At 51.7% G+C, this 18,027-nt stretch overlaps 1 pseudogene; it reads right to left on the bottom strand.

Moving 5' to 3' along the window:
• Positions 1–14,316: 14,316 nt before the first annotated feature.
• On the bottom strand, positions 14,317–16,280 carry LOC138070221 (microtubule-associated tumor suppressor 1 homolog pseudogene; annotated as a pseudogene).
• Between the last annotated feature and the right edge of the window lie 1,747 nt (positions 16,281–18,027).

The following is an 18,027-nucleotide window of genomic DNA, read 5'->3' as shown; positions in this document are numbered from 1 at the left end:
GGCTTGGGGCTTGACCCACAGCAGTTTTCCTGTGTGAAGAGGCACCTCTTCCTTAGAGCCCTCCCTGACTACACCAGGCAGAGGTGGCTGTTTGCCATACTTGTGTGGCAGTGCTCATGGTAGGTCTTGCTCCCTAACTGAGGATGTGTGGGCAGGGACCTGACCTTCTTCTCCCTGGGTCCCTGGTGTCTGGCCATGAAAAATACATAGGGCCGGTCTGGGGAGCAAGTGCTGGGCGGGATGGAGAGCTTTCCCACGGCCTCTGGAACACAAGCAACCAGGTGGAAACTGATCCTTTTCTTCAATCCTGGGATCTCTTGGTGGCAAAGTGAAGCATGGGTCATAATATCTATTTTACAAGGGAGAAAATAGAGGCTCAGGACTTCACCCTGGTAGTTCAGTGGTGAAGACTCTGCCAGTGCAAGGGACACAGGTTCAATCCCTGGTCCGGGAAGATTCCACAGGTCTCGGAGCAACTAAGCCCGTGTGCCACAACTATCGAGACTGTGCTCTAGAGCTCGTGCTCTGCAACAAGAGAAACACTGCAATGAGAAGCCTGCACACCACAACGAAGAGTGGGCCTGGCTCACTGCGACTAGAGAAAGCCTGCACGCAGCAGTGAAGACCCAGTGCAGCCAAAATTAAAAATAATAAAAAACGACTCCCCAGGGAAAGTGACGGAGCTGAATTCTAACTCAGTTCTTGTTATCTCTCCCCCGTCTCACTCAGTTATTATTTACTTTTCAAAGCGTCTGTTATGGGTTGAGTTGTGGTCCACATAGATTTAGACATTCAAGTTCTAATCACCAGTGCTTCAGGATATGACCTTATTTGGGAACAAGATCATTGTGGGTACCATGAGTTAAAATGAGGTTATACTGGGTTAGGGTGGGCCCCCAATCCAGTATGACTGAGGTCCTTCTAAAAGGGGGAAATTTGGAAGAAGACTCTCACACACACAGAGGAGGCTCTGGGAAGATAAAGGCAAAGATTGGGATGATGCTCCTAGAAGCCAAGGAACGCCAAAGATGGCCAGCACACCACCTGCAGCCAGGGGAAAGGCTTGGAGCAGACTCTGTCTCACATTTGTCTAAAAGGAATCAAACCATCTGACACCTGGGTCTTGAATTACTAGCCCCCAGAACTATGAGAAAATACATTTCTGTTGCTGAAGGCATCCAGTTTGTGGGACTTTGTTTCGGCAGCCTTGAGAATTGGTAACACTGCCTGCCGATGCAAGCCCAGGCCTCAGAGATGTTGAAGCCTGTCTGAACTGACCCCTCCCAGGCCTCCAGCCTCCTCTCCCTCCCCTCCCTTCCTGCCTCTCTGTGAGCTGCAGTCACACCAGCCTTCCCCGTATTCCCTTCTTAACAGTGGTGCTAGGATATAATGGACACACAGTGTAGTGTGGGGTTTGACAAGTTTGGACATATGTATACATCCCTGCAGCTGTCACCACTGTCAAGATAATGAACAGATCAGTCACCCTGGGCAATCTCTCTACCCCGCCCCACCTCCTAGCCCAGGAGACAACTGTCACTATAGATTAGCTTGCATTTTCTAGAATTTCACGCAAAGGGAATCTTCTGGTAAGTGTTCCTTTTGTTTTGCATACTGGGCTTTTCCCAGTTTCTTAGAACTCCTACTGCCCTCCTGCCTTGTGGTCTGGCCTTCCTCTTCTTGTCCTCCTCCTCACCCCTTGTTCAGTCGTTCAGTCATGTCTGACTCTTTGAAACCCCATGGACTGCAGCACGCCAGGCTTCCCTGTCCAGCACCAACTCCTGGAACTTGCTCAAACTCACGTCCATCGAGTTGGTGATGCCACCCCACCATCTTATCCTCTGTCATCCCCTTCTCTTCCTGCCTTCAATCTTTCCCAGCATCAGGGTCTTTTCCAGTGAGTCAGTTCTTTGCATCAGGTGGCCAAAGTATTGGGAGTTCCAGCTTCAGCATCAATCCTTCCAATGAATATTCAGGACTGATTTCCTTTAGGATTCACCCCTTGTTAACATCCCCCCATTCTCTTCAGTTTATCAGAGATGCCTTCCTGAGCCCCCAGACCAGAAGGCTCCCATTTAACACAGTTTGCTAGCCCTGCGTCTGCCCCTGGACACAGCATGAGGCTGTTTTACATCACCTGTGCGACAGGTTCACGCCTGTCTCGCCCACCGGTCATGACAAGGGACAGGCCTGTGATGGATTCTGCTCACCTTTATCCCTGGCTCCTGGTAAAGGGGTGAACAGAGGAAGTGATGCATGCCTGTGATGGGGAGGCAAAAGCATGGGGCTAAGAAGCTGAGTCTGTGCAGTCAGCTCGCCAGTGATCTCGGGAAAGATCATCAAGCCTGCCTTCCTCCGGCTCCGATTTCCTATCTTCTCTTCCCCTACCTCCACTGCACTGTGTGGCTGGAGGGATCTTAGTTCCCTGACCAGAAATTGAACCTGGGTCCTTGGCAGTGAGAGGGCATCGTCCTAACCACTGGACCACCAGGGAATGCCCTCCAATCTCCCATCTTCTTAACCACCCCCCCAACCCCTGAGAAACATTTGGGCATCCCTGATGGCTCAGAAGGTAAAGGATCTGCCTCTCAATGCAGGAGACATGGGTTCAATCCCTGGGTTGGGAAGATTCCCTTGGAGTAGGAAATGACAACCCACTCCAGAATTCTTGCCTGGGAAATCCCACGGACAGAGGAACTACAGTTCATGGCATTGCAGAGTCAGACACGACTGAAGGACCAACACTACCTGCCTCCACCATGCTGTGTGGCCCGAGGGATCTTAGTTCCCCGACCAGGTATCGAACCAGAGTCCTTGGCAGCAAGACTGCCTTGTCCTAACCTCTGGATCACTGGGGAATTCCCTCCAATTTCCTATCTTTAAAATGGAACAGTAACAGTAACAGTACCCTCCTCCCTAGGTGGTCCTGAGGTCTGAAGGATGTGCTGCATGGAAGGAAGGGATTTCTAAAAGCGCCTGACATGTATAGTTGGCTCTCAGTAGTGATGGTCAGACATTCTGGGGGTGCTGCCAAGGAATATGACAGTTGTGTGGCTCCAAGCTGAACTCTTCTTCTGGATGATGGGTCTGCAAGGCTCGAGTTCCCACCGTTCCCCTTGCTAACAAGCCCCCTAGTTACAAGCCTCTTTTTGGATCAGTGGTGCTGAGGAATTGACCGAGCAGGGATAAATCACTGGTGGGAACTTGTTCCAGTCTGCTGTTGGGATTTCATTGGCTGCTGACAGTGCTATGCTGTCCTCAAGTCTTCTTGCTGGCGACTCAGGCTGGATGCATTCAGGTCAGATGTTTAGGCAGCGGACGTGGAATAATGGGTCTGCAGGTCCCTTGGAAGGCAGAGCCAATAGGTGTGCAGGCGATGTGCGGCTGTGGGTGTGGCTTTCCCTCCAACTCGACATCAAGACAGCCCCTCAGGCTCTGGGACCTTTCAATCTTCTGAGAAAGCCTCCGTAGGGGTGTGCCCTGCCCTCCACTGGGACCTGGCTTAGTATGAGAACAGGTTAGGATGGACTCTTGAGTGGCTAGACCACCATGTCTAACTAGACACTTTATCTAGGCTACTTTGGCGCAGTTGAAGGAGACTTTGAAGACAGGGCAGGGTAGCATCAGGCTCCGTGGAATTGAGGAGATGCTGGGCCAGGCCCGCGTGGGGTCTGGGCTCAGAGCACAGCTCCAGACATTATAGTTCACGTGAATGGCACCCCCTGGGGTTGTGCAGTGGGTAACCTGTGTGGCCGTGCACGGCTGCCCTGTCCAGGGTCCTGGTTTGTGGATTAGCACTTCCAAGCAAAGCCCCAGACCCTTGGAAACACTGAGGAAAGCAGTGAGGAGTGGAAGGGAACACTGGCGATCTGTGGGCAGAGTAGGTAGTTTGTAAACAGGTCTACCACTGAAGCTCGGGACCTCGGGCAGAGCCGCCTTGGAGCCTCTGTTGCTGCATCGTAAACACAGGATTCATTTGACAAGCCTCACTTGCTGCACGGGGTTATTGAGGATTATGTGAGCTGGGGCATGTGGAATCTTTGTAAGCTGCTGAGCAGAATGGGCAAGTTATTGCTTAGCTTTGTGTGCCCTGAAGCGGGCACCAAGTGTGGGTTAGGGACATCACTTCTGTCCCTGGAAGAGGCGTGGGCACAGTCACTGCTTCTATGTGAGGTTTTGGTTTTCTGGGCCTTTCTGGGGACTGGAGCCAGTATGAGACCCAGCTCTACGTGGGTGGATGTTGAGGGCTTAGGGGGAATCTCAGAGGAGTCCAGAGGGGCCGCAGAGCAGAGCCTTCTACACAGTGTCCTGCTTCCGGGGACTGTGCAGCTGAGAGCGGCTGGGGAAGATGACTGGGTGGTCTCTGAGCACGCAGGGCTTGGGGTCCCATCTGGCTACTGTTTCCCAAGGCCCAGGCAGCGCTCTGCTCGGTGTGGTCACTGCACGCTGGCCATGCGCCCCTGTCCTGAGTGTGTCTGGGTGGGTGTGTTCCTGTCTCCTGTGGTTTTGGGTGGAGGTTCAGAGGGTGGGCTCTGGAGGGAAGCAGAGCATGGTTTGAATCCTACTCCATCCTTTGCCACTCTGGGGTCTTGGAATGAACTGCTTTACTTTCTCAGACCCCAGTTTCTCCCCCTGCAAAGTGGGCATAGGGCTTCCCCGGTGGTGCTAGTGGTGAAGAACCCACCCGCCAATGCAGGAGATGTAAGAGATGCCAGTTCCATCCCTGGGTCATGAAGATCCCCTGGAGGAGGGCACGGCGATCCACTCCAGCATTCTTGCCTGGAGAATCCCATGGACAGAGGAGCCTGGCGGGCTACAGTCCATGGGGTGGCAAAGAGTTGGACATGACTGACGTGACTTAGTATGCACGCAGGCAAAGTGAGGATAATAATAGTACCGCCTCCTGGAATCAGCAGTGAGAATTCAGAGATCTCAGAGCTCCTTCCATACAGACGCACTCAGAGCAGGCAAGCAAGAAAGGCACCAATGGACATGACCTCCCTGGGGATGGGCACTGATGGTTTAGCTGAGCCGAGGTCCAGTTACCCACGGGGGTCTCCAGATCCGATCCGGAGAACTGGGTGTGGCTCCCTGCACATCCAGCGCTTGGGGTTGGTGCGCTGCCTGTGTGGGAGCTGTGCTCTGGCCCTTAAAGCATGGGGTAGGGAGCAGGGGTGACCTTGTCTGCTCACTGCCCCTGGGAACTGCTGGGATATTTTTTGGAGGAAAAAGTAACAGCAATAGAAGTCCCTAGAACAAAACCCAGTAATCTGAAAGACACAAAAATGATGCGGTCTCAGAATACTGATCTGCCGTCACAGACCCCAGGGCAGACACAGGCAAAGAAAGCCCCAGAGACACAGGTCGCCCCCAAGAAGCTTCCGGTCTTCAGATTTGCAGGGGTCTACTGTTCACGAATACACTCGTTTATTCCTCATTTATTTGCCCTCCATCCTGAGCTGTCTGGGTGAAGGGGCGGCAGTAAGTGAGGGAGCAAGGTGTCCTCACGTTCCCTGCTTTGCTGTGTCAGCTCCGGCTGCCACAACAGAACACTGCAGACCAGAAGGCTTCAACCACAGAGGCTTATTTTCTCAGTTTTTCTGGAGGCTGGAAATCTGAGATTGAGGTGTTGACAGGGATCGTTTCTGGTGAGGTCTCTTTTCCTGGCTTGTAGTCAGCCACTGACTCGATGGACATGAGTTTGAGCAAGCTCTGGGAGTTGGTGATGGACAGGGAAGCCTGGCATGCTGCAGTCCATGGGGTCGCACAGAGTCAGACTGAACTGAACTGAACTGAGGCAGCCACTACCTCGCTATGTCCTTCTGTGGACTTCACTCAGTAGGTTTGTAGAGAGAGGGAAGGAGGGAGGGAGAGAGGGGGTCGGAGAGGAGAGATGGAGGGATGGAGAGGGAGGGAGGTCAAGAGGACTCTGGTGTCTCTTCCTCTTCCTGTAAGGACACGAGTCCTACTAGATTAGGGCCTCAACTGCTTGACCTTATTTAACTTGAAAGATTTTTTTACAGGTCCTTTGTCCAAATACAGTCACATTGGGAGTTAGGGCTTTGAGTTGGGGGATCATAATTCATTTCATAACAAAAGCCCAGCCCAGGGTGGTGGGTGCTAAAGGGACCGTGATGAGACAAGGCAAAAGTGAAGGAGGGGACCCTTCCAGACCATCAGAAAAAGAGCAGTCTAGGGCAGGGGCTGCTCATTTGGCTCAGGGAACATGGAGAGAACAGTGGGTTTGGGAGTATCCTGTGTTACAGCGCTTGGACCCTTACTATGGCGTATGGCCTTATATCTGTGACTTAACCCCTCTGAGCCTCTACTTCCTCATCTGGAAAATGGGAATAATAGTATCTGCTCCATGAAATTGCTTTGAGGATAAATTAGGAAATTTACCTAAAGGGCTCAGCCCTGTCCCCAGAGCACTGTGAGACAGGGGAGTGGCAGTGATGGCCCCTGGAGAAGATGCCCTTGGGTTCCAGCATAAGGCATGAGCTAGGGTGGTGAGCTTAGTCAAGACTATGGTTTTTCCAGTGGTCATGTGTGGATGCGAGAGTTGGACTGTGAAGAAGGCTGAGCACCGAAGAATTGATGCTTTTGAACTGTGGTGTTGGAGAAGACTCTTGAGAGTCCCTTGGACTGCAAGGAGATCCAACCAGTCCATTCTGAAGGAGATCAGCCCTGGGATTTCTTCGGAAGGAATAATGCTAAAGCTGAAGCTCCAGTACTTTGGCCACCTCATGCGAAGAGTTGACTCATTGGAAAAGACTCTGATGCTGGGAGGGATTGGGGGCAGGAGGAGAAGGGGACGACAGAGGATGAGATGGCTGGATGGCATCATGGACTCGATGGAAGTGAGTCTGAGTGAACTCCGGGAGATGGTGATGGACAGGGAGGCCTGGTGTGCTGCGATTCATGGGGTCGCAAAGAGTCGGACACGACTGAGCGACTGAACTGAACTGAACTGAACTGAGGGTGGTGAGCATCCCTCACTTTGTAGGTGTTAATCTCAACGATGGGTTAGAGAAGAGCTGCTGGGCATGGCCAGGCAAGGGGGGCTTTGAGGTAGACAGGGAGACAGATGTGACTTGTCCAGGGCCCCTCAAGGTCGAGGAGATGCAGGGACTGGGGTTAGCATGCAGTGAGCTTCATCATCACTGGATGGGACAGATGCCAGAGGCAGACACAAGCCCAGTTGGGGCAACAGAGTCCAGCCTGAGGGACTCAGGGACCCAGTCTAGACATGTCTCACCTTTCAGCTCAGCAGCCCGCCCTTCCCTTCTGATAGGAGAGGCACCACGCCAAAACAAGGTGCTACCCAATGCAGTTGGTGACATTCATGAGTCAGCAAGCTGTTTTATTTCATCAAAGAAGATTAAAACTTTTTTATTTTTGGTGAAGTGCAAAGTTTCTTTTACATGATTTAGTGTGATCAGGGTCATTTTAAAGGATCGGCGCTCGGAAGCGCGGGCTCCAGAGCATTCTATAAATCAGAAAAATGTGTGCTTTCTCTTCGTGGGGGCTGGTACTTACACAAGAGTCCCTGAAAGGCAGAGGGGACACCGAGGCCACAGGTCACCAGCTGCAGCTCCTGCATCTGTGGCATGTCTCGTCCAGAGTGGACATGATCAGTTCTGGGAGCCTGTGTTAAAGGATCGGGGCACTAGCCTTGGCTGGCTCACTGTACCCTTAAAGTTCTCCAGGGAGGTTACCGGGACTCTCTGCGGGAAACGATGCAGCCCTAGCCGGGATCTGTCTGGATGTTATTACGGGCTGAACCAACTGCATCCCTTCCAAATACTCCAGGCCTGGGGAGAGATGACCCCTGTCACAGCCCCCTCTGCCCTCAGCCCACTCCACTGTGGAGGTGGGGGGAGTGCTGCATCTGCCTCCTGCCATCTTGCCCACCCACACCTGGCCAGATAAGAGGCTGGCACTGTGACGTTTTCCATGTCGGTGGGCTTCTGGGTTTCCCTTGTGCTGTGTGTGTGCATGCGTGTTGTGTGTTTCTAGTTAGAACTGGGAGAAACTCAAAGTGAACTATCTTGGAATCTCAGTGGAATTTCTTGGCATAGTCTTATCTTAGGAAGGGGGAGGCGACCTGAAAGTTCACTGTCCGTGGCGGGAGGGTGGGTTTTCCTGGGGTCTCGCTGGCTTGAAGACTCATTCTTCTCCCCCTCTGTGGGAGCCCCAAGCCCGCCTCCGTGCTCTGGTGGACCCTGTCTGCAGGGCTGAGTAACCTAGAGCTTTGTCAGCTGTGGGGCTGACCCCCGCCAGCTAATGGTGATGACACCACTGGGCGGGGCTTCCTCTGTCCAGGCCAAGCGCTTGACACTTGGTAGCTCCTTTCTCCCTCCCAGCAGCTGTCTGTGGAAGGTACTGCTCCATTCTGCAAGTTCCAGATGTGGAAGCCGAAGCCCAGGAAGGCTCTTTAACTTGCCCAAGATGACAGCTAGAAATAGAGTCAGGGCACCAATCCAGACTTTCCAACTTGAGGTGTGGCTGTGGGTCAGAGAGCTTTCTTGACTCTAATTGGCTTTAGTCTCTTGCTGACCCTCCTTCTGCCCAAGTGCCCCCAAAGGCCCTCGTTGTCTTCTGGTCTCTAACTCCCCATGTGCTTCCTTGAGCTGGAACACCCTTCCACTTGGCCACCTCTGACTTTTTCTCAAGATTTGGCTCAGTGACTGTCTCCTCCAGGAAGCTCTCCCTGACTGCCCCTGAAGTCCAGGCTGGATGCCTCTCCAGGTGGTCCCATGGCACCCTGGGCTTCCTCCCAGCAGATTTTATAAGTGGGGTTCTGTTTGTTCAACTCCTCCACCAATGCAAGCATCTTCAGGGGCGGGCCGGCTCTCAGATGTTTGATGAATGAATAAGTGAGTGTATGAATGGTAACTTGAGTCTCTTGCTACAGTGTCTTGTCAGCAGGGCAGCCTGGTTACTGGGTTTCCATTCCTTCTCACCTCCCTGCACCTTGATTTCATATAAAAGATTGAAAGGTTCACAGTGTAAATGAGAGAGCTCGCATGAAGCCCTCAGAACAGCCCTGGTCCCCTCCCTCCCCCCTCCCCCCCCCCTCCCCCCCGCCCCATGAGCTGGCCTTATTCTGGCGGTGCTTCTCCTCCTGGGGGTGGGCAGGGAGGCTCACCCCAGGCTGACCTACTTCTCCCTCAGGCGTGCTCCCTGGGGCAAATGACTCAGTGTTTGGAAATCCAGCTTCTTTTTTAAGGAGCCACATCATTCCCCCATCAAACTGAAGATATTAGGTGAGGTTAAATGCCTGCTGCCCTGGAGAAGGAAATGGTAACCCACTCCAGTATTCTTGCCTGGAGACTCCCATGGACGGAGAAGCCTGGTAGGCTATAGTCCATGGGGTCGCAAAGAGTCGGACACGACTGAGCGACTTCACTTTCTTTCTTTCTTTCTTAAATGCCTGCTGACGGGTGGGGTGGGATGGACAGTAAGAAAATTGTCTGGGTAAAACCAAGAGACTGCTTAGCAAGGAGGACCGAAAATACAAGGTGGGTGTGAGAACGTGGGGAGGTGAAGAGGGCCTGAGGCAGGAGATGCAGGACTTGGGGTCAGAAATGAGACAGGACGCAGTGCTCATGGCTACAGGTCTGTAGATCCCACAGCCCCCAGACCTTGAGCTCTGAGGCCACCCTGAGATTACCCACACAGGGATACAGTGGGGCTGGAACTCCAAGGGGAAGGTCCTTTCCTCCTTCACCTCTGTATTGTCTCTTGCAGACTTTTCCAAACTCCACTCTGTACAAACGAGTCCCGCCAACAGCCCTGGGAAGAGAGATCTGCGGTCACGTACAGGAGCCCACTCTGGGGTAATCATGAAGAATGTTCACATGGGAAGAGCCTCGTAGAATCCTGCAATCGAGAAGTCCTCTGAGCGTTTAGGCCAGTGTTTCCCTGACTGCTTGACCAGGGAACCCTCATCACAGCATCTTTTCACACGTTGCTGTTGTTTAGTCACTAAGTCGTGACTGACTCTTTGTGACCCTATGGACTGCAGCAAGCCATGCTTCCCAGCTTCACCATCTCTCAGAGCTTGAGCAAACTCATGTCCATTAAGTTGGTGATGCCATCCAACCATCTCACCCTCTGTCGCCCCCTTCTCCTCCTGCCTTCAATCTTTCCCAGCATCAGGGTCTTTCCCAGTGAGTCAGCTCTTCCCATCAGGTGGCCAAAATGTTGGAGCTTCAGCTTCAGCATCAGTCTTTCCAATGAATATTCAGGCTTGATTTCACATGTTACCCTCATTAACTTCCTATATTTCTAGGAACCCCTTCCCTGGAAGGGGACTGGTACACTGTTCATAGCATTGTGATTGAACTGACTTTTATTTGCATACTTCAACATGAAAAGTCAATTAAAATCTGTCTTAGTTTCTCAGGGCTACTGTAATAGGTACTGTAAACAGGGTGGTTTCAAACAACAGACCTCTGTTGTCTCAGAATTCTGGAGGCCAGAAGCCTGTAGCCATGGTATCAGCAGGGTCTGGCTCCCTCTGATGCCTGTAGGGGAGGCTCCATCCTGGTCTCTGGTAGCTTCTGGTGGATGCTGCCTCGTGGCAGAATCATGCATCTCTTCCTCTGTGTTTACGTGACCATATTCCCTCTGTGGGCTGTCTCTGTATCTCTTCCCTTCTTATAAGAATGCCAGGGACTTCCTGGTCCAGTGTCTAAGACTCCACTCTCCCAATGCAGGGAGCCTGGGTTTGACCCCTGGTCAGGAAACCAGATCCCACATGCTACAACTAAGGGTTTGCATGTTGCAACCAAGATAAGAAGATCCTGCCTGTTGCAACTAAGACCTGGAGCAGTTCAAAAAAGGAAAAGGAAAAGCCAGCTGGATTGGATTAGGATCTCATCCTAGCCTAGCGTGACCTCATCTTAACCAATCACATCTGCAAGGACCCTGGTTTCACACCAGGTCACATTTTCAGGTGTTGGGAGTTGACTTCAGTATATCTTTACGGGAGACACAATCCAACCCATAATACAACGCATTCGCAGCAGGTGGTTCTGGGCTGGGAATTCACTGTAACCATCCAGGAAGGTGCTTTCTCCATCTTCGGAGACCTTGGCAATGATGTTGTCACGTGCAGAGTTAGTGTGGATAGTTACTGCCTGCCGGTCACCGTGCAGATTGTATTATGAATACAAACAGCATCTCGCCGCACCTCACCACAGGTGACCTGGAGTTTGAAGCCAGGTCCGTGTGTTGGCACCATCCTGGCTTTTAGGATCTGTGCTGTGCAGTTTCTGGTCGAAATCAATAGCTGGCTTCAGGTCAAGTCCCCTTGTCTTCCAGATGCTTCTTCCACTTGCTCACTTTTTTTTTAGCCTTCATATGTTAATTAGCCACTTAGATTGGGCATGTAGTGAATTTATGTTGAATTTATGTCCCTATCCTTTGCACGCTTTCCCTTTGTCTTCCTATTATCAGTTTGTGAGAACTCTTTGTGTGTGTGTATATAATTTATTTCTGGCTGTTCTGGGATTCTGTTGCTGTGTGGGCTTTCTCTAGTTGCAGGGAGTGGCGACTACTCTCTAGTTGAGGCTCAGTAGTTCTGTCTCATGGCCTTAGTTGCCCCAAGGCATGTGGGATCTTCCCGGATCAGGGATCGAACCCGAGTCTCCTGCGCTGACAGGCAGATTCTTCACCACTGAGCCGCCAGGGAGGCCCCAGTTTGTGAGAGCTCTTTATCTAGGACAGCTACTAACACTTTCTTTCTCAAATGTAAATATTTTCCCACTCCACAGTTTGTTTCCTTAATTTATTATATATTTTGCAATTCAAGAATTCAATATGCTTTTGCCAAGATGTCTTTATTTTCTTTTGTATGCTTTGACTTTCCTATCTCTATGAAAATAGATTCGCCAATACGGACTTTATATTTTCTCCTCTCCTAAATTAAATCATTTTTCTTGTTTTACTTATTTGCATGTAAACATTTATTCCAGCTGGAACTTACTTTTGCCAACAGAACTTAAGAGTCTGAGGTAGGGATACAACATTATTTTCATCCAGAAAGATACCCACTTGGGCTAGCACCATCTGTTAAGCCATCCTTTCCCGCTGAATTTCCACTCGCTCCTGTTGAATTTTCTCCAGGGAGGACAAGACTGAGAAGCTGTCATGGAGGAGGTATGGTTTTGGGAACTGCAGGAGCGTGGGGATGAGGTGCTTTGATGAGGGAGGAGCCTGTGGAAGAAGGGAAAGGAGTTGAGGTCAGAAGGGTTCGACTGAGGATAAGAGGTTATGGGGTCAGAGAGCTGAACAATGTCAGGTGCTCCACTGTCACCCTGGAGGAGCCACCCCAGAATCAGAGCTTCCAGCTGCAGCGAGGCCCGCGCTCCTGGGACAGGGAAGCCTGTGTGGGTGCAGCGTGCCCTTGTCCACAGGGTGTGGTCCCAGAGGTGTGACGGTCTGGGGTGTTGATGAGAAGGCAGAGGCACATGGCCTGGGACTTGAGGAGACAGGTCAGAGGGATTCCTCAGAGGCTGGACAACAGCAGGAGCCCAGGAGCCCAGTTTCCTTGATGCTGGCCATGGAGGCAGCATCCACTGCTGTGTCCTGCACACACCCCCGCCTCCCCACCCCACCCCACTGCAGCACTCACCTTCCGAGGATGCCAATGGATTCTTCCTGGAAGCATCTCCTACTTTGTATGGGCATGTGCTTACCCTGTGCGTGGGGCAGTCCAGAAATGGTAATTAATTAACTAATGTCTTCAGGAGCAGACCTCAATGCAGGATGGGTGAGATTTTGTGTACAAATCCCCAGCTTGTTTGGTCCTTAGATGGGCAACTCTGAGCAGTGGTCTGCACCCTCCCCAGAGGTCCTCACCAGGACTCAACTCCAGTTGCCCATGGCGATGATCTTGGGAACACATCTTTCCCTCTTTCTTTCCCTCACTCCCCTACCTGAGCTTCCAGGGACCACCTCTCAGATCAGCTCCTGGCACTCACATCCTCATCTCAGAGGCTGCTGCTGGGGCAACCCAAACTCCAGTGTTAGGTCAGCACCCCAGAGGGCTGGTGGAACCATCTCATCCCTCCGGCTTCAGGCACAGGTGGTCCCAGGGTATGGGGGAGGGGAGTGTGAGCCTCTGGGGAAGGGAGGAGAGGCTTGCAGAGTTTGCCCCCCGAGGAAGGCTTAGCATTGGAGGTTGTGAGCAACAGAAACTCCATTCTAACTAGTTTAACCCAAACCAGGCTCCTCTGTCCATGGTATTCTCTAGGCAAGAATACTGGAGTGGGTAGCCATTCCCTTCTCCAGGGGATCTTCCTGACCCAGGGATCGAACCCAGGTCTCCTGTATTGCAGGCAGGTTCTTTACCATGTGAGCCACCCAGGGAAGTCCACAATATTGACTTACAGAGCTGAAAAACTCTAATGATGATACTAGTCTGACGATGGCCGTAGCCTGAGACATGGCTGAGCCCAGGGGCTCAAGCCAAATCAGCAGTTCTCTCTTCATGGCTCACCTGCTTCACTTGTGGTTGGTTTCATTCTGGAAGAGGGGCTGTTCTCTAGCCCCAGGTTTATACTCTGCTAGCTTAACAGCCCCATTGGAAAGAGTCTTCCTCTCCAGTAATTTTAGGGAATGTCCCAGCCCCAACTCTCACTCATTAAAGTCCCGTGAAAGACCAAAGTCTGAACCAGTCCTCGAAGCCAGGTTGTAGGGGGTGACTGACTGGCCAGCCTGGGGAGTGAGCTCAGCCTCCTAAGATGGGGGGTCTTGTCTCTCCCTGCAAAGATGGGCTCCATTCTCTATGGAAGAAGGGACAGGAAAGTGGAATCAACAGATGAGGACGGGTAGGTTGGGTTGGCGAGGGACAAAGAACAGAACAGCTGGGACAGGAAGGCAGCAGGAAAAGGGACAATTTCGGTGACTTTCTTGCAGAGCCCAGGACTCTCTAGTTGTGCACGCTGGCTTAGTTGCTCTGTGGCGTGCAGGAGCTTGGATCCCTGACCAGAGACTGAGTCTGCATCCCCTGCACTGGAAGGTGGATTCTTTTTTTTCTTTCCTGTGGTGAAGGTTATATAAATTACAAAGGTTATATAAGGCTACAAAGGTTATATAAATCTTTATCTTAACTGGCCCTGAGAGTTTTCCCCTTTACCCATAGGTGAAAAAGGCAATGATCAAAGTTTTCCGGTTCTGTAAGTGCTTTGTGCAACAGAGTCCATATAGATCCATTCCCATAGCATCTTTGGACCGGGTCAGAAGCCTTCCTCTGGAGTCCGGTCTCACGTAGAAGGAGCTGGTTGGGGCCGTGACTGCCCACTTCTAGGGCAGGCGGTGTGCCGTTGCGGGCGGGGTCAGTCCTGCAGAGACTCCGTCAGTCCGCCTCTGGCTCCCAGGAAGGTCATCTGAATGAGACACGCTGGGGCTGGGGAAGGAGCCCGAGTTCCGAGGTGACTGCAAGGGGATGGCGGGGGACGTGGGGGACCTCTTGGGGCTGCACAGGGTCCCGTTTTGGAGCTTCCAGAGCAGCTCCTCATTCTCCAGGGAGAGGCGCTTGTTGCCCTTGCACTCCTTCTCCAGCGACTCCTGCAGGACCGCTGCTCCGTGGAAAGTTGCCTGGAAGCTGCCATGTGCTTGTCCATCCGAGCTGTTAATTCTCCATGCTCCTGCCGGAACTGCTTCAGTTTGTCCGCCAGTGCTGTGTTATCATCCACAAGTTTCTCCATCTTCATTCACTTGACGTCCCATTGGCACAGCCTCTCATTCTTGATCTCCAACACAGCTTTCAGGCTTTCTAACTCTTGCTCCAGATACATGATCTGAGGGGTTTTTAAAATTTGCTTTCTCTCCTGATATTCTTCACTCTTCTTCTGATTTCAACTTTTCATTTAAAGCATCATTTTCACTCTTAAGATCATTGATTTTGTTTCTCCAGTGATTCCTGCTTCTCGTAAAGCAAATCCTCAAGGGGTTTCTTTTCCATTTCATGGCTTTTCTTGATTTCTGAAAGAAGGCGGATTCTTAACCACTGGACCACCTGGGAAGTCCCAACGGGGGTTTATTTTTAAAACTTTTAATTTGGAAATGGTTTTAGATTTACCCAAGATTTGGAAAGATAATACAGCTTTCCTGTGTGTTCCCGTTCAGTCTTGTGTGAACATCTTATGTGCCCACAATGCATTTACCAAACCTAAGAAATAGTGTTACTATTTCTTCATAGTGCTACTAATGAAACTACAGACTTCATTCAGATTTCCCCAGTTTTACCCACTGAGTCCGTTTTTCCTTTTTAGGATCCAATCCAGGATCCTAGTTTGCTTTCGGTCATTGCCTGTTTTTATTGATAGTCATCATGGGTCTCCTCCAGTCTGTGACTGATTTTGCCATCTTTCTCTACCTTTCATTACCTGGACAAATTTGAGAGAAGCTATCAGGTATTTCGTAGAACATCCATCAGCATGGGTGTACCTGACATTTTCTCCTGAGGACACTAAGCTCACGGATTTGGGAACAAAGACCAGAAAGGGGAAGTCTTATCGGTGCATCGTACCTAAGGGCTCAGGGTACCAATGTGCTTTTCCACTGTGCTGCCTGCCAGGCTCTCTGCCGTAAAGTTCGTATTTCCCCCTTTCCCACACTCTGTTTGGGGTTCCAGGCTTTGGACAAGCTTTATCCTGGAAATGGGGGGTCAGACACCCTCTCTGTCCTCCTGGGTTCTCTCTTCCCCCTGGGACCAGGCCTCTTCTTACACCTGCCAGAGTGGATGCTGGTGCTGTGTACCCCAGCCCCCTTCACTCTCCAGAAAGGCCAGTGATGGCTTCTTCTCCACCTTCAGAATCTCAGGGCCATCCTGTCTGCTGGGTCAAAGGACCGCTGTGCTTCAGAGGTGGCTGATTTGGGGCTCTAGTTGTGTACATCTGGATTCTAATTGGCAAACTTGGGCCAATGCCAGGTATGGCTCTGCCCCAGCTTCCTGGAGAAACCGGGTGTTTTCTCTGCAATGAGGAGAGTTTTCTCCGCAATGAGGAGAGTTTTCTCCAGGGCAGTAAGGAGGGTCTGCTCGCAGAAGCAGGAGTAAGTGAGTTACCTAGGAGGCCAGCGGTGCCTCTCACCTGTTGGGAGGAGATGGATGTCTCTACTGCAAAGAAGGAGGTGGGGGACCTCCTGGTGGCCTGAGAGTGGGGCTCACAGAGGGGGGAGGACACCAGCTCTAGTCCGAGCTGCTGGTGACAGCTGGTCTGCCAGGATCTCTGATGACCTGCGGCTGCTCTCTGGAATCGAAACATTTTGTAGATTCAGTCATTTGGGTTTTGTTGGCAATTATGTTCTGAGGGATAATCCATTGCTGGAGCAAGTAAGACCCTGTGCTTCGAAAGGAGGCCGAGCCTATAAAAATGAGCATGGTTGGTGACCCAGAAAACTCGGAAGTTTGTCCGATTCCTGTGCATGTATGGAATTTGAGCACTTTAGCTTCTCCTGGCATCCAGGGACAGGCTGGGAAGACACTGGGTTTGGGCTTGGTGTCAGCCCCGTGAGATGCAGGCCTTGGCTGCACCCTCCATTAGCTTGGGGTGACCTCGGGCAAGCCACCTGGCCTCCGGAGCCTGGTGTCTCCTCTGAGAAATGGGGATAATAATAGTGCAGCCATTGTGTTTTGCAGCTCAGGGGCTGTTTGGATTTGAGGTCATTAGGCAGGCAGGAAATTAAAAATACATATTTGCATGAGGGCTATTTTCTGCTTGGTCCAAGAAGGAGAAGCAAGATTTGGGTGCTGTGTGCCTGGGGCTGAGAGGGATACTAGGGTGGTGGGGAGGGCCCGTCTGCCTCCCTCACCTTTGCCCAAAGGACTGGCTCTGAGTCTTGTGAAGCAGGAAACAGAAGTGGCTGCCTTGGGGAAACTTTGCAAGATGTGGGGCTCCAGTGGTGCTGCTTGGGGCCCAGGGGACAATGTGGGCCTGGTCAGGAGGGCCCCTGGGCCGTTTGAGCCTGGATACTGCCGTGTCCCTGGAGGGGCTTGTGGGCAGCACTGAAGAGTCTGGAGTAGAGCAAGGTGACCAGAGATCATGCCTGAGCCCGTGGGAGCCCCAGGAACACCTGGAACAAGGGTCAAAGAGGCTGAGATCCTGAGGGTGGTGGCCTCGAGCTGGTGAGATGCAGGCTCAGTGGTCACGGGGCCCCCAGATGGACCTGCAGGGATGGTCGAGGACACTGGGCTATTATAACACCTTCCTCTTAAGACTCGGGGCAGGTGAGAGCACCGGGGGCAGGCATTGTCACAGCACTTAAAGTGCTGTGACAAGCTCCAGTGCGCCACACCCAGCCACCGTGTCATCGCTCTGAGCCTCAGTTTTCACACGTGTGAAATGGAGATGGTGGGAATGCTCTCCTTTCCCCAGGATTGTTCTCAGTCATGTCCGACTCTTTTGTGACCCCATGAACTGTAGGCCACCAGGCTCCTCGGTCCATGAGGATTGTCCAGGCAAGAATACTGGAATGGGTTTCCATTTCCTTCTCCAGGGGATCTTCCCGAACCAGGGATCGAACCTGTGTCTCTTGTGCCTCCTGCATTGGCAGACGGATTCTTTACCACTGAGCCACCTGGGAAGCCGTTATGAGGATGAAGTGACATAAATATGACTTCTTCTCTGAGGCTGAATGACAGGCACAAAGTCACACAGCTGAGCATAGGGGTCAGATTCTGTTTGTGTCGTAATAAGCGGTGTATCCCTGAATAGCTGATGCTCAGCAGATGTGGTTGAAGAAAGAAGTGAATTCTGTTCCCATATTCCACAGTGTTCTATTAGAACCCGAAGTGCTATTTGGAGAAGTCCTGTTATGAACACACTCCGGCAGAAACAAGCAGAACCTGAGCTCTGAGCAATGAAGGCACCTGATGGTCACTGAGAACTGGCCCCATACCTATTACATGCTGCTTTCTTTAATCCTCGTAATGATCCCATGAAGTGGGTCCTATGACTAGAACCCAATTCCCACTGAATATCATTCCCGTTGTGCAGCAAAAGGACCAAGTCT

This window comes from Capricornis sumatraensis, chromosome 23, assembly GCF_032405125.1.
Source record: "Capricornis sumatraensis isolate serow.1 chromosome 23, serow.2, whole genome shotgun sequence".
NCBI lineage: Eukaryota > Metazoa > Chordata > Mammalia > Artiodactyla > Bovidae > Capricornis > Capricornis sumatraensis.
Note: the sequence above shows the minus strand (reverse complement) of the source record. Positions and strands in the feature narration are given on the sequence as shown.